Genomic DNA, 15,129 nt, shown 5'->3' with positions numbered 1-15,129 from the left:
CCCACACCAGAATGCCCTCCCTTTCTTCTCCCACTGTCCTTTTCCTACCTAGTTTCCAAGACCAGGCTTAAGCCTCACTTCCTCTTTGAGGCCTTGTATGGTGATTCTTACCCACAGTGACCTTCCTGGTCACTCCTACAGTAATTATTGTCTATATCAGTCACTCAGCACTTTTATTGTCTTTGAAATTATACTATTATTGCTATTTAACTCTTTATGTATGTTTGCTTTGAGTTCCCTACTGTAAACCTCTTGAGCTACTGTGATAGAGAGGAAAGAGCATAGGACTGAAAATCAGAAGAGCCAAGTTTGAGCCCTGTTTATGAAAGTGGGGCTTAGGTGTGTCACTTAGGTGAGTCATTCAGACTCTTTGAGCCACAATTTCGTCACCCATAAAATGAGGATTATAACCTTAGCTTTAAGTACTTCAGATTGTGGTAAGGCTCTGCAAATCTAAAGAGCTAACCAAATATAAATGGTTGTTATTTTATCACCCCATTTGTTTAATAAATGGCTTAATAAACATTTGCTGTATGATTACATGTCAGTAATTCAGTTTAATGTTTCTGTTCCTAGGCATATTTCCATGTTAAGAGGCCACAGGAACCCCAAAAAACCTAAAGATCTAAGGGCACTTTAGGAACAGTGGAGATAGGGAGGGCACTGGAAAGATATTGTGAAGGAAAGTAGTCCTGTCCAGCATCTCTTGCATCCCACTACACTGGCTACTCACTAGTTGGCCTACCTGCAAGGTTAATCTGGATGTGGAGAGGAGGAGAAGATGAAACATCTGAACTTTCACTTTCCTCACATTTTCTACTACTTCATCCCATAATTCCCGATCAGATAGGCCAGATGCTTCACCCACAATGCACCTAGGACTCTATTCTCCTTCACTGATGTGATGAAAGCCAGCATATTGGTGAAGAAGGCGATAAGAAGTAGTAGAGAGAACAAGCAATTTTAGTCAGATAACCAGACTTGGCTTTGAATCTTCAATCTGCTACTCATTAGTTGCATGATCTCAGACAAGTTACTTAATCTCCCTGAGCTTCAGTTTCCTCATTGGCAAATTGGGGATAGTAATACTCATTTAGCAGGGTTGTTGTGAAGTGTCAATGGAGTAATGGATGAAAAAACACTATTTACAGTTACTGTGGGTGGGAACCCCTTTTTAATAGTTCTCAACTTTAGTGTAGTTGGATGAGGAACCAGAATTGATTTGGATTTGGTGCTGTTTAGAAGTAATAGTTAAGATCATGACAAACACTGAACCCTTGAGCGTGAGAAGCAGAAGGCTAAAAACTGATTATTGAGAGATGACCACAGTGATGAACTGGGAGGAAACAGATTGAAACTTTGGCATTGCATCAGGGGAGAAGAGAGTGTCAAAGAGAAGGACTTATAAAAGTTATTTTTAACCTTTGAATGAAAGAAAAAAAAGAAAAATTAAGGAAGTAAGCAACAGAGAATGTGTAGGAGAATTCAGGGAAGATGAAACTCTCAGAAGATAATAAAAAAAATACTTGATTCCTTGCCAACCTGCATACAAAAGATATTAGCCAATGACATTAACTAAAGAGGCCAATCTCAAATAGCTTTTGTAATCGGGGTCTGTTTACATGTATTTGTATTCCTCCTTCCCTTTTAGTTCCTACATGACTTTGCCTCTTTCCAAAGATTTCAGAATAGCCCACTGAATGAGTTACTTGCCGTAACCTACAGACCTTGTATTTCTAGTGTGAGCTGAGATGTGGTTTGTCACCAAAAGGGAGTACAAAAATACTTGAGTACACCCAAAGAGTGAGTCTGTCTATGAGGGCCCCTTGGTGTATGTTTGATTGCCAGAGTTTATGTATTTAGGTCACTAAGTGGGAAGGAGACAAATTATTTTCCCTTGAGTCAAAGGGTAAATTATTAAAATGTGAGAACTCTTCGAGACAAATAAGAAGAAAAATCTTTTTTTGGGGGGGGGTTGGTTGGCTATTACTGTACATTTTGTACCACAGTTTGAGGCCCTAGTCATGCTGTTGGAACTACTGGTGGGAAAAAGAACCAGATGTCTTTGGAAAACTAAAGAGATAAATCAACTAACTAATGCCCTCTCACAGCATTGTAATGCTGGCACCTGCTCAATTTGTTTACTTCTCACTGATATTTAACTTATTGCTCATTGTAAGCTTCATCCCCTTTACTACACCAATAACGTTTTATCTCCACTGTGAATAAAACATTTCTTTTTACACACTCTGATCTTGCTGGATTTCTTTAAGAGCATAACCATTGCTCTGGTTCTTTGAAAATGTAAGCTAGTTTGATTTTTATGAGTTTCTGTCTTTATTCATTTCTCTACTACAGTTTCCCAAAGCACATATTCTGGGACAGTAATACATGTTACTAAGTTTTTAAGGGGTTGGATTAGAACAGAGTGGCCAACATAGTGACAGGCAGATCCTGAACTCACTTCCTCCCATGGTAATCTACACCTACATATAGAACAATTCCTCCTGAAGAATAACTGGGCGCTGATTGAACAGCTTCAGCACAACAAAGGATAGAGGGACCACATAGATAGAGAATGGCAGGAGAGATTTGGATACAGAAACAATGGGAACCTCACTCCCAATGCTGCAAACTGCAGTGGGGAAAGATAGCACTGAGGAACCTGCACAGAGATTTGCCCGCCCTCAGGCACAGAAAAAAAAAGCCATGGTTTAAAGGGCAACTAGACTATAAGAGAACTAATGCTAGAACATCCCCTGAACAGCAGGGGAACTGCTGGAACACTCTCCAGGATTGGAGATGCTGGTGAGCACAGTTGTTTACATCCCCCCCCCACCTTGATGCTGCAGATTGGAACGGGGTCCGGGAACTTTAGCCAGGTTGCTGCTTTGGTGAGCCCAAGGATCCCAGCCCACACCAGCTCCAGTCATTCCCCAAAGGTGGCCTCCCCTACTCTTGACTGCCTGAGCTCCAGTTTTCCTACCAAGGTGGCCCCAGTGTGGTGTACACCAGGACACCCCTGGAATGTGTCCACCAAAGCTCCAGTCATCTTACCTAGGTGGCATGGGTACAAAGCTCCCCAGGACACTCCAGCCTTTTGCCCACTTCAGCTGCAGCCAATTTGCCAAGGCAGCCCCTGCATGGAGCATCCCGGAAACCCCCTCCCAACTGTGTCCTCTTCATCTCCAGCTGTCCCACTAGGACAGCCCCAGTGCAGAGTGCCCCAAAACTCCCAGCCTGTGCCTGCTAACCTGGGGAAGAAAACAGACATCCAGGTCCAGGAATCAACGAGAATCCCAAACAAGATGAACTGAATCAGGTACACACCAAGGGATATAATAATTAAAATGTCAAAGGTTAAAAATAAAGAGAGAATCTTAAAAGCAGCAAGAGAAAAGCAACTAGCTATACACAGGAAAACTACATAAGTCTATCAGATTATTTTTCATCAGAAATCTTGAAGGCCAGAAAGGAATGGCATGATATAGTTAAAGTGCTAAAAGGAAAAAAAAAAAAACCTACAACCAAGAATACTCTACCTGGCACGGTTATCATTCAGAATTAGAGGAGAGATAAAGAGTTTCCCAGACAAAATTTGAAGGACTTTGTCACCACTAAACCAGCCTTAAAAGAAGTGTTAAAGGGATCTCTTTAAGTGGAAAAAAAGGTCATAACTAGAAGTAAGAAATTCATAAAAGGAAAAATTTTCACAAGTAAAAGCAATCATATAATAAAGTTAGTAAACTGATCACTTTTGAAGCTAGTATGAAGGTTTAAAGACAAAAGTAGTAAAATCTATTTATATAAAAAATTAGTTAAGAGACTCACAAAATAAAAATATGTAAATTATGATAGCATATACATAAAACATGGAAGAGGAGAGTACAAACATAATGTTTTGAGACTGTGTTCAAACCTAAGTGACCTTAATATAAAAAGTTATATACTTAATATGATATATATGAACCTCATGGTAATCACAAACTAAAACTATAATGGATACACAAAAAATAAAGAGAAAGGAATCCAAGCAAAATAGTAAAGAAAGACATCAATCACAAGAGAAGAGAGCAAGAGAAGAAAGGAACAGAGAACTACAAAACAACCAGAAAACAATTAAGAAAATGACAAAAATGCATACCTATCAATAATTACTATATGTAAATGGTCTAAATGCTCCAATCAAAAGACATAGGGAGACTGAATGGATTAAAAAAAAAAGTCATCTATACGTTGCCTACAAGAGAATCACTTCAGACCTAAAGACACATACAGACTGAAAGTGAAGGAATAGAAAAAAAAAATACCATGCAAATGGAAATGAAAAACAAGCAAACAAACTTGGATAGCAATACTTACATCAGACAAAATAGACTTTAAAATAAAGATTGTAATGAGAAAGAAGAGGGACATTACACAATGATAAAGGGATCAATCCAACAAGAAGATATAACAATTGTAAATATCTATGCATCCAACATAGGCGTACCTAAATATACAAAGTAAATATTAACAGACATAAAGGGAGAAATTAACAGTAATACAATAATAGGAGACTATAACACCCTACTTATATCAATGGATAGATCATCCAGAAAGAAAACCAATAAGGAAACCGTGGCTCTGAATGACACATTAGACTAGATGGACTTAACAGATATATACAGAACATGCCATCAAAAAATCCCAGAAGAATATACATTCTTTTTTTCCTTTCTTAATTTTTAAAATTTAATTTAATTTAATTTTTAAAAATTTTTATTTAAATTCTAGTTAGTTAAATGCACTCTTTTCAAGTGCATGTGGAACATTCTCCAGGATAGATCACGTATTAGGCCAAAAAACAAGTTTTTAAAAATTTAAGAGATTGAAATTATATCAGGCATCTTTCCCAAACACAATGGTATGAAACTAGAAATCAACCATAAGAAAAAAATACTTGAGAAAACACAAACACATGGAGGTTAAACAAGATGCAACTACACAACCAACGGGTCAATGAAGAAATCAGAGGAAATTTAAAACTTCTTGGAGACAAATGAAAATGGAAACAAAATGGTATAAAATTTGGGGATGCAGCAAAAACAGTTTAAAAAATTTTTTTTAGAGAAAGGGAGAGAGAGGAAGGGGACAAGTTGGGGGTTGATGAGGGGCACAGGAAGAGAGAGATAATCTTAAGCAGGAATGGACCCTGACACAGGGCTTGATCCCAAGGCCCTGACATCATGACCTGAGCTGAAATCAAGAGTCAGACGCTTAACTAACTGAGCCACCCAGGCGCCCCAATTTCTAATCCATTTTTAGACAGTTGTGCCAGCTCTGCTGGTTTGACAATATCTTCACAAATAAAAAATGAAAAAAAAAACCAAAGTTTGGAAACAAAAATGTTTAAAGATTTGTAAAAGGTTGTAAAAACCATCTCTGGTTTACCCAAATTACCAATATGTGAAGAATCAGTAACAAACTGCCTTCGTCTTTTTTAAAAGATTTTATCTATTTATTTGAGAGGGAGAGTGGGGGGTGGGCAGAGGAGGAGGGAAAAGCGTGGCTCAACTCACGACCCTGACGTTACAACCCCAACATCAGGACCCAAGCCGACATCAGGAGTCAGACGGTCAACTGACTGAGACAACCAGGTGCCTTAGTAACAAACTGCTTTTGAATCAATTGCTGACTCTTCCTGTTTTTCTGCCATCTTCCCACCTGGCAAGCTGATCCCTGCCTACTCGGGGGCTGGATCTTCTTTGATAAATTAGGGCCCTGATAGGTATTCCTGGACACCTCAGATATTTGCTAATTTATTCACTTCATTCAGCAATATTTATTGATCACTGCACTAGGCACAGGGGGAACTTAAGTCAGACACCTACCCTATTGGTCTATTGGATGAATATTCCAACACAGTTGACAGTTATTAATGTTGATTTCCTATGTAGCAAGCATTGTCACATGCAGACGGTATAAAGCTTTCCATGCAAAAGAGACGTGATGGTGTCAGGCTACAATAGAATCTACACAATGAGTACAAGACAATTGAAAGATTTAAATTGTTTAAGATTCATTAGGTCCTTGGTTTTCAAAAGTTGCTTAAGTCCATAATAAATATAATAAAAATGATATACTGTTTTTTTTTAAAGATTTTATTTATTCGACAGAGATAGAGACAGCCAGCGAGAGAGGGAGCACAAGCAGGGGGAGTGGGAGAAGAAGAAGCAGGCTCACAGCGGAGGAGCCTGATGTGGGGCTTGATCCCAGAATGCTGGGATCACGCCCTGAGCCGAAGGCAGATGCTTAACGACTGCACCACCCAGGCACCCCTGGACCACATCTTCTTAATCCAGTCATCTGTTGAAGGGCATCTCGGCTCCTTCCACGATTTAGCTATTGTGGACAATGTTGCTATGAACATTGGGGTGCATATGGCCCTTCTCCTCACTACGTCTGTATCTTTGGGGTAGATACCCCGTAGTGCAATGGCTGGGTCATAGGGTAGCTCAATTTTTAACTTTTTAAGGGACCTCCACACTGTTTTCCAAAGTGGCTGTACCAACTTGCATTCCCACCAACAATGGAGGAGGGATCCCCTTTCTCCACATCCTCTCCAACATTTGTTGTTTCTTACCTTGTCCATTTTTGCCATTCTAACTGGCATAAGGTGGTATCTTAGTGTGGTTTTGATTTGAATTTCCCTGATGGCTAATGATTTTGAACATTTTTTCAAGTGTCTGTTAGCCATTTGTATGTCTTCATTGGAAAAGTGTCTGTTCATATCTTCTGCCCATTTTATGATTTATTTGTTTCTCGCATATTGAGTTTAAGACGTTCTTTGTAGATCTTGGATACCAGTCTTTTATCTGTAGTGTCATTTGCAAATATATTCTCCCATTCCGTGAACTGCCTCTTAGTTTTTTTGACTGTTTCCTTGGCTGTGCAGAAGCTTTTTATCTTGATGAAGTCCCATAAGTTCATTTTCTCTTTTGTTTCTCTTGCCTTTGGAGATGTGTCATGAAAAAGGTTGCTTTGGCTGATGTCGTAGAGGTTGCTGCCTATGCTCTCCTCTAGGATTTTGATGGATTCCTGTCTCACATCGAGGCCTTTCAACCATTTGGAGTTTATCTTTGTGTATGGTGTGAGAGAGTGGTCAAGTTTCATTCTTTTGCATGTAGCTGTCCAATTTTCCCAGCACTATTTATTGAAGAGACTGTCTTTTTTCCACTGGATGTTTTTTCCTGCTTAATCAAATATTAGTTGCCCAAAGAGCTGAGGGTCCATTTCTCGGTTCTCTATTCTGCTCCATTGGTCTATGTGTCTGTTTTTGTGCCAGTACCATGTGGTCTTTATGATCACAGCTTTGTAGTACAGCTCGAAATCCGGCATTGTGATGCCCCCAGCTTTGTTTTTCCTTTGCAACACTTCCTTGGTGATTCGTGGCCTTTTCTGGTTCCACACAAATTTAAGGGCTGTTTGTTCCAGTTCTTTGAAAAATGTCATTGGTATTTTGATCAGGATGGCATTGAAAGTGTAGATTGCTCTGGGTAGCATGGACATTTTAACTATGTTAATTCCACGAAGCCAGCCCTACAGGAGATATTAAGGGGGGTTCTATAAAAGTAAAAAGGCCACAAGAGTGATACAGAACAGAAAGTCACAGTCTATAGAAACAAAGACTTTACAGGCAACATGGCATCATTAAAATCATATCTCTCAATAATCACTCTCAATGTCAATGGCCTAAATGCTCCCATAAAATGCCACAGGGTTGCAGATGGGTAAAAAGACATGACCCATCCATTTGCTGTCTACAAGAGACTCATTTTGAACCTAAAGATACATCCAGACTGAAAGTAAAGGGATGGAATACCATCTTTCATGCCAATGGGCCTCAAAAGAAAGCTGGGGTAGCAATTCTCATATCAGGCAGATTGGATTTTAAACTAAAGACTATAGTTAGAGACACAGAGGGACACTATATTATTCTTAAAGGATGTATCCAACAAGTGGATATGACAATTATAAATATATATGCCCCAAACAGGGGAGCGGCAAGATACACAAGCCAACTCTTAACCAGAATAAAGAGACATATAGATAATAATACATTAATAGTAGGGGAAATCAACACTCCACTATCAGCAATAGATAGATCACCTAAGCAGAAAATCAAAAAGAAATTAGAGGAAAATTTTCAATATTTTCCCATTGAGCATGATATTGGCTGTTGTTTTTTCATATAGGGCCTTTATTATGTTGAAGTATGTTCCCTCTAAATCTGCTCTTTTGCGAGTTTTTACTATAAACGAATGTTGAATTTTGTCAAATGCTTTTTCTGCTTCTACTGAAATGGTCATATGGTTTTTCTTCCTCATTTTGTTAATGTGGTATATCATGCTGATCGATTTGCAGATATTAAACCATCCCTGGAATAAATCCCACTCTGTCATGGTAAATGATCCGTTTCATGTGTTGTTGAATTCAGATTGCTAATATTTTGTTGGGGAGTTTTGCATCTATGTTTTCCAGGGATATTGGCTTGTAGTTGTCTTTTTTTGTGGTGTCTTTGTCCAATTTGGGTATCAGGGTAACGATGATCGTAGGACGAATTTTGAAGTTTTCCCTCCTCTTTATTTTTTGGAATAGTTTGAGAAGGATAGGTATTAACTCTTCTTTAAACCATTTGGTAGACTTTACCATGAAGCCATCTGGTCCTGGAATGTTTGTTGGGAGTTTGTTTTATTACCAATTCAATTTCATTACTAATAAGAAGTCTGTTTAGATTTTCTATTTCTTCCCGATCCAGTCTTGGAAGACTGTATGTTTCTAGAAATTTATCCATTTCTTCTAGGTTGTCCAATTTGATGACATATAATTTTTGATAGTAGTCTCTTACAATCCTTTGTATTTATATGATGTCAGTTGTTACTTCTCTTTTATTTCTTTTTTTTTTAAGTTTGACAATTATCATATGGTTACACTCATTTATGGAACATAAGAAGTAGGAAGATCGGTAGGAGAAGAAAGGGAAGAAGAAAGGGGGGTAAACAGAAGGGGGAATGAACCATGAGACACTATGGACTCTGGGAAAGAAACTGAGGGCTTTGGGGGGGAATGGGATAGGCTGGTGATGTGTATTAAGGAGGGCACGTATTGCATGGTGCACTGGGTGTTGTACGCAGGTAATGAATCATGGAACTTTACATCAAAAACTAGGGATGTACTGTATGGTGACTAACATAATATAATAAAAATATTATTATAAAAAAAGTTTTTGTTTTAATTCTAGTTAGTTAAATGTTATATTAGTTTCAGGTGTGCAATATTTCAACAATTCCATATGTCACCTGGTGTTCATCACAACAAGTATACTCCTTAATCTCCATCACCTGTTTAATCCATCCCCCCACCTGCCTCTCCTCCACTAACCATCAGTTTGTTCTATATAGTTAAGAGTCTGTTTCTTGGTTTGCTTCTCTCTTTCCCCCCACATGTTCATCTGTTCTGTTTCTTAAATTCCATATATGAGTGAAATCATATGATATTTGTCTTTCTCTGTTTTTTTTTTTTTACTTCGCATTATACTAACTTCATCCATGTCCTTGCAATGGCAAGATTTCATTCTTTTTTATGGCTGAATAATATTTCATCGTGTATATATACCACTTCTTCTTTATCCATCCATCCATCAATGCACACTTGGGCTGCCATAATTTATTTATGGTAAATAATGCTGCTATAAATATAAGGATGAATGTAACCCTTTGAATTAAGTGTTTTTGTATTCTTTCAGTAAATACCCAGTAGTGCAATTGCTGGGTCGTGAAGTAGTTCCATTTTTAATTTTTTGAGAAACCTCCATACTGTTTTCCACAGTGGCTGCACCAGTTTGCATTCCCACCAACAACCTTGGATGTGTGAAGAATACATTCCAGAGCATGTACCATGAGACCAACAGTACATGAGGGTTCCTTTTTCTCCACATCCTCACCAACACTTGTTTCTTGTGTTTTTGTTTTTAGCCATTCTGACAGCTGTGATATCTCATTGTAGTTTTAGTTTGCATTTCCCTGATGATGAGTGATGTTGAACATGTTTTCATGTGTCTGTTGTCCATCTATAGGTCTTTTCTTGGGGAAGTGTCTGTTCATGTCTCCTGCCCATTTTGTAATTGGATTATTCATTTTTTGAGTGTTGGGTTGCATAGTTCTTTATATATTTTGGATACTAACCCTTTATCAGGTATGTCATTTGCAACTATCTTCTCCCATTCCATAGGTTGCCTTTTAGTTTTGTTGATTATTTCCTTTGCCATGCAGAAATTTTTTATTTTTATGTGGTCCCAGTAGTTTATTTTTGCTTTTATTTCCCTTACCTCAGGAGACATATCTAGAAAAATGTTGCTATGGCCAATGTCAGAGAAATTATTGCCTGTGCTCTCTTCTTCTATATTCATTATTTATTTCTAATTTACTATACTGTGTCTTGTGACTATAATACATGGAATTTCTACCTTTTATATTAAGAGCATTTTGAATTCAAATACTGAATAGTAGTTGTGAATGATTCATGTGCACTTGAAAAGAAAGTGTAATTCCTTGTCCTAATCATTAATTTCTTATCACTTGACAGTCTAGTCTACATTATTTATTGTATTATTCAGCTCCATACTTTTAAAAAATTAGCTTTTTGTTTACTTGATTTGTTGTATTCTAACAGCCAAGTGTTGAAGTCTCTAATCACACTATATGGCAGACCCTTGATGTATGAGGAATTCTAAAGCACATACTGTGGGACCATGAGATTTTCATCCATAAAGGCAAAGAAAGTATAACTGAAAATTTTAAGTTCCTCCTTTACACCCTTGATGGGGTTAACCATGGGTAAAGACTGACAAAATCGAGTTCTCAGTAGTAGAGCCAATGAAAGGCTATGGAAGAATGGAGCAAGGGGTTATTAATTCTGCCTGGTGAAGGCTTCACTAAGAAGATGATATTTGATATGGACTTAAAAGATGAATATGCTTTACCATGTAGAGAGAACATGTGCAAAGGCAAAGAAATGTGAAAACATTCAGAAAACATGAAGTACTCCGGGGTACTACTTTAGACCATGATAGGGAGTGATTGGAAATTCACAGGAGTCAGAGTATGAAGGGTCTTTGCTGGACTTCATGATGGACCTATTATATGTATGGGGAAGCTTTGAACTCTCTGACTGTAAGTACAGATCTTCCCTCTATGGGACAGCCCTCTGGATATCACTCAAGTACTCTGCTCACTTTCTGCCTCCATGATTACCTGTGAGGGTCCCTTTACACTTGGCCCATTAGGGTCACCGGCCTGGCCACTCTTTGTAAATGTCCCTTCCCTCACATTCCATGATCAAGTCTTACTGATTAGCTCCTTTGATGATCACCTCATAGTAAGTTACTGTGACATCTAGAGCGAGGAGCAAAACCTTAGAGTATTAGAGTATCTCAAAAATATTCAGGGAGAAAGGAGAGACAGGCAGAACAAGAGATTGCATTGTGGGGTAGAGGCTGAGGGTGAGGAGAAAAGATATGGGGGAATGAATTTTCAAGAAGGAACATGTGGCTGGTGCTAATAAGAAAGCAAAGGCTTATACTGGAATCCCCTTTATTTATTTTTATTTTTTAATTTTTATTATTATTATTTTTTACTCTTTTAGGCATAGCTCATTTCCATGTGTGCCCTGGAGATTTTTTTTCTGAAAAAGATCTGCTATAGTTTGCTCTTCCTAGACAACCCAAACAGGTGAGAACAATTCAAATCCAATTCCCCCTTTCATTCAGTTACCTTTTGGTTACCTCTTATGAGGTTTTGACTCATCCAATTAGCCCCAGTGACTACTACCAAGGCATCTCCCAATCTGATAGGCTCCCAAATCAGATCAGCCACCTTCTCTATATAACTAGCAACCTTCTCTGCCATACCAAGGGATTTGAACTTTATCTTGTAGACCAGCATTTGCAAGACTGTATTTAGAGAAACACTAAATGTTCCCTGCGATGGTAATAGGTGTTATTTGAAACAAGGGTTCCATTGTCAGGTAAGTTTGGGAAATACTAAATACTCCCTCTTGGATATTCACAAGGCATTAGTGTTGTGAAGATTCTGAAAGTATTTCAGTAAGTACATCTATCTAGCTTTGTTTAATCCAGCATCTCCCACAGTTATTTAACCACATAATCATTTTTATGTGCAATATTTGTTAACATCTATGGAACATTAATGGTACGCAGAACATAATTCAGGATATGCTGGTAGAAACACTGCAGGAGCAAAAAAGGTTTTCAAGCAAAAGACTAACAAGTCAGACTTAAGCATTAATAAGTGCACTCTGGGACCAGTGTGATGAATGGATTGATTAGAGAGAACTCTAGTAGAAGTGGCAATTGTCTAGGAATGTCGGTGAGGGCTTTGACTAGGTTGTGACAGTGGAGAAGGGAAGAGAACACACTGGATTAATATGAAGGTGGTAAAATTAACAGGATTTGGTGATAAAATGTGAGATTGGGAGGGGGAAGATGTTTCATCTGATATTGGTTATGTTGATGTTAAAGTGTTTGTTAGAGATTGGTAAATTGGATAGATTGGTTTTGAGGGAAACCACTTATGAGAGAAATCTGGGTTAGAAATGAATATTTCAGACTGAAACAGTATGAAGTGAGAGATAGGGTGGAACCCCACCAAAACTGAATATTTGAGAAATATGAAATAAGAAAAGTAAAAAAAGGCTAATCTATATTTTCCCCCTTTTTTCACTTTATTGAGATATAACTGATGTATAACATTGCATAAGTTTAAGGTACAACGTGATGATTTGGTACACATACATATTGCAAAATGATTACAGTAAGATTAGGTAACACATTCATCACCTCACATGATTACAATTTTTTGTGGTGAGAACATTTAAGATCTACTTTCTTAGCAATTTTCAAGTACATAATACATTATTGTTAATTGTAGTCATTGTATTGTACATTAGATCCCCAGAAGTTATTCATCTTGTAACTGGAAATTTGTACCCATTGGCATTCGCCAACATGTCCCCAATTCCCCTATTCCCTAGCCCCTGGCAATCACCATTCTATATACTGTTTTTATGAGTTTGGCTTTTTTTTTTCCCTTTTAGATTTCACATGTAAGTGAGATCATATGGGTTTTGTCTTTCTCTGTCTGACTTATTTCACTTAGCATAATGCCCTCAAGGTCCATCCATGTTGCTGCAAATGGCAGGATTTCCTTCTTTTTAATGATGAATATTATTCCATTATATTCCACATCTAATTTATCCATTCATCTGTCAATGGACACTTAGGCTGTTTCCATGTCTTGGCTATTATGAATAATGCTGCAAAGAATATGGGGGTGCAGATATCTCTTTGAAATAATGATTTCATTTCTATGGATACCCATATGTGGGATTCCTCGATCATATGGTAGTTCTATTTTCAATTTTTTGAGGAACCCCTGTACTGTTTTCCATAGTGGCTGCACCAATATACATTCCCATCATTAGTGCATGAAGATTTGCTTTTCTCCACATCTTGCCAACATTTATCTTTTGTCTTTTTGATAGTAGTCAGTCTAACAGGTATGAGGTAATATCTCATTGTGGTTTTAATTTTCATTTACCTGATAATTACTGATGTTGAGCATATTTTTATGCACCTGTTGGCCATTTGGATGTCTTCTTTGGAAAATGTCTATTTAAGTCGTCTACCCACTTTAAAATCAGATTTTTTTTTTTTGCCACTGGGTTGAATGAGTCTTTAAATGGTCTTTTAACTTTTGTTCTTTTTTTTTTTCAGTATAGTTGACACATAATATTATGTTAGTTTCAGGTGTATACCTTTGCTGTGTTTTTAAGTGTGTCTTTTGTTGGTTGCCTTGTGAAGGAAGAAACATCTGTGTTTTTATTTACTCTTTTAAAATTCTCGGAATACAGCTTTAAGAAACACTTTTAAGCCGAACTTAGTAAGACTTTATTTTTTTTCAAATATTTTATTTATTTAATTAACAGAGAGAGAGACAGCCGTCGAGAGAGAAAACACAAGCAGGGGAAGTGGAAGAGGAAGAAGCAGGCTCTCAGCGGAGAAGCCTGATGCAGGGCTCGATCCCAGAACGCTGGGATCAAGCCCTGAGCCGAAGGCAGACTCTTAACAACTGTGACACCCAGGTGCCCCAGGTAACACTTTAAAATATAGATATAGGGGCGCCTGGGTGGCACAGCGGTTAAGCGTCTGCCTTCGGCTCAGGGCGTGATCCCGGCTTTACGGGATTGAGCCCCACATCAGGCTCCTCCAGTAGGAGCCTGCTTCTTCCTCTCCCACTCCCCCTGCTTGTGTTCCCTCTCTCGCTGGCTGTCTCAATCTCTGTCGAATAAATAAATAAAATCTTAAAAAATATATATATAGATATAAAGTGGATTTCCCATAGTAGACTCAGGATGGTAGCAAATACCTTGGGATTATGGTGTTAGAGGACTATCATGAGGACAAAGTGACCTATGTGAAATGCCTCTGCCAAATGAAAGTAATCCTAAATTGCCTTTAATTTATCTGAAAGGCATGCTTGCTAGCTTGGTGTTGTGGAGATAAGGGAAGCCTTTATATTTGGAGACGGCAGATTACCACACAAAAACCTGTACATGAATGTTTGTAGCAGTGTTATCCATAGTAGCCAAAAAGTGGAAACAACCCAAAAGTCCATCAACTGGGGAATGAATAAAAACTGTTGTGTATATGTGCAATGGGATATTATTCAGCCATCAAAAGAATGAAGTACTGATACATGCTACAACATGGATGAGCCTTGAATATATTATGCTGAGAGAAAGAATCCCCACATAGTCTATTATTCCATTTATTAGAAATGTCCAGAAATGACCATTCCATAGAAATGCAAAGTAGATTATTAGTGTTTGCTAGTGGTTGGGAGAGTTGAAGGAATGGGAAGTGACTGCTAATGTATACTGGCTTTCTTATTTGGGGTGCTGAACAATGTTCTAAAATTAGCGGTAGTGGTTGCACCACTCTGTGAATATACTAAATACTACTGAATTTTACACTTTCAACAGGCTAAACTTATGGTATGCAAAAAAAAA

This window comes from Ailuropoda melanoleuca, chromosome X, assembly GCF_002007445.2.
Source record: "Ailuropoda melanoleuca isolate Jingjing chromosome X, ASM200744v2, whole genome shotgun sequence".
Lineage (NCBI taxonomy): Eukaryota > Metazoa > Chordata > Mammalia > Carnivora > Ursidae > Ailuropoda > Ailuropoda melanoleuca.
This window is presented reverse-complemented; position numbering follows the sequence as displayed.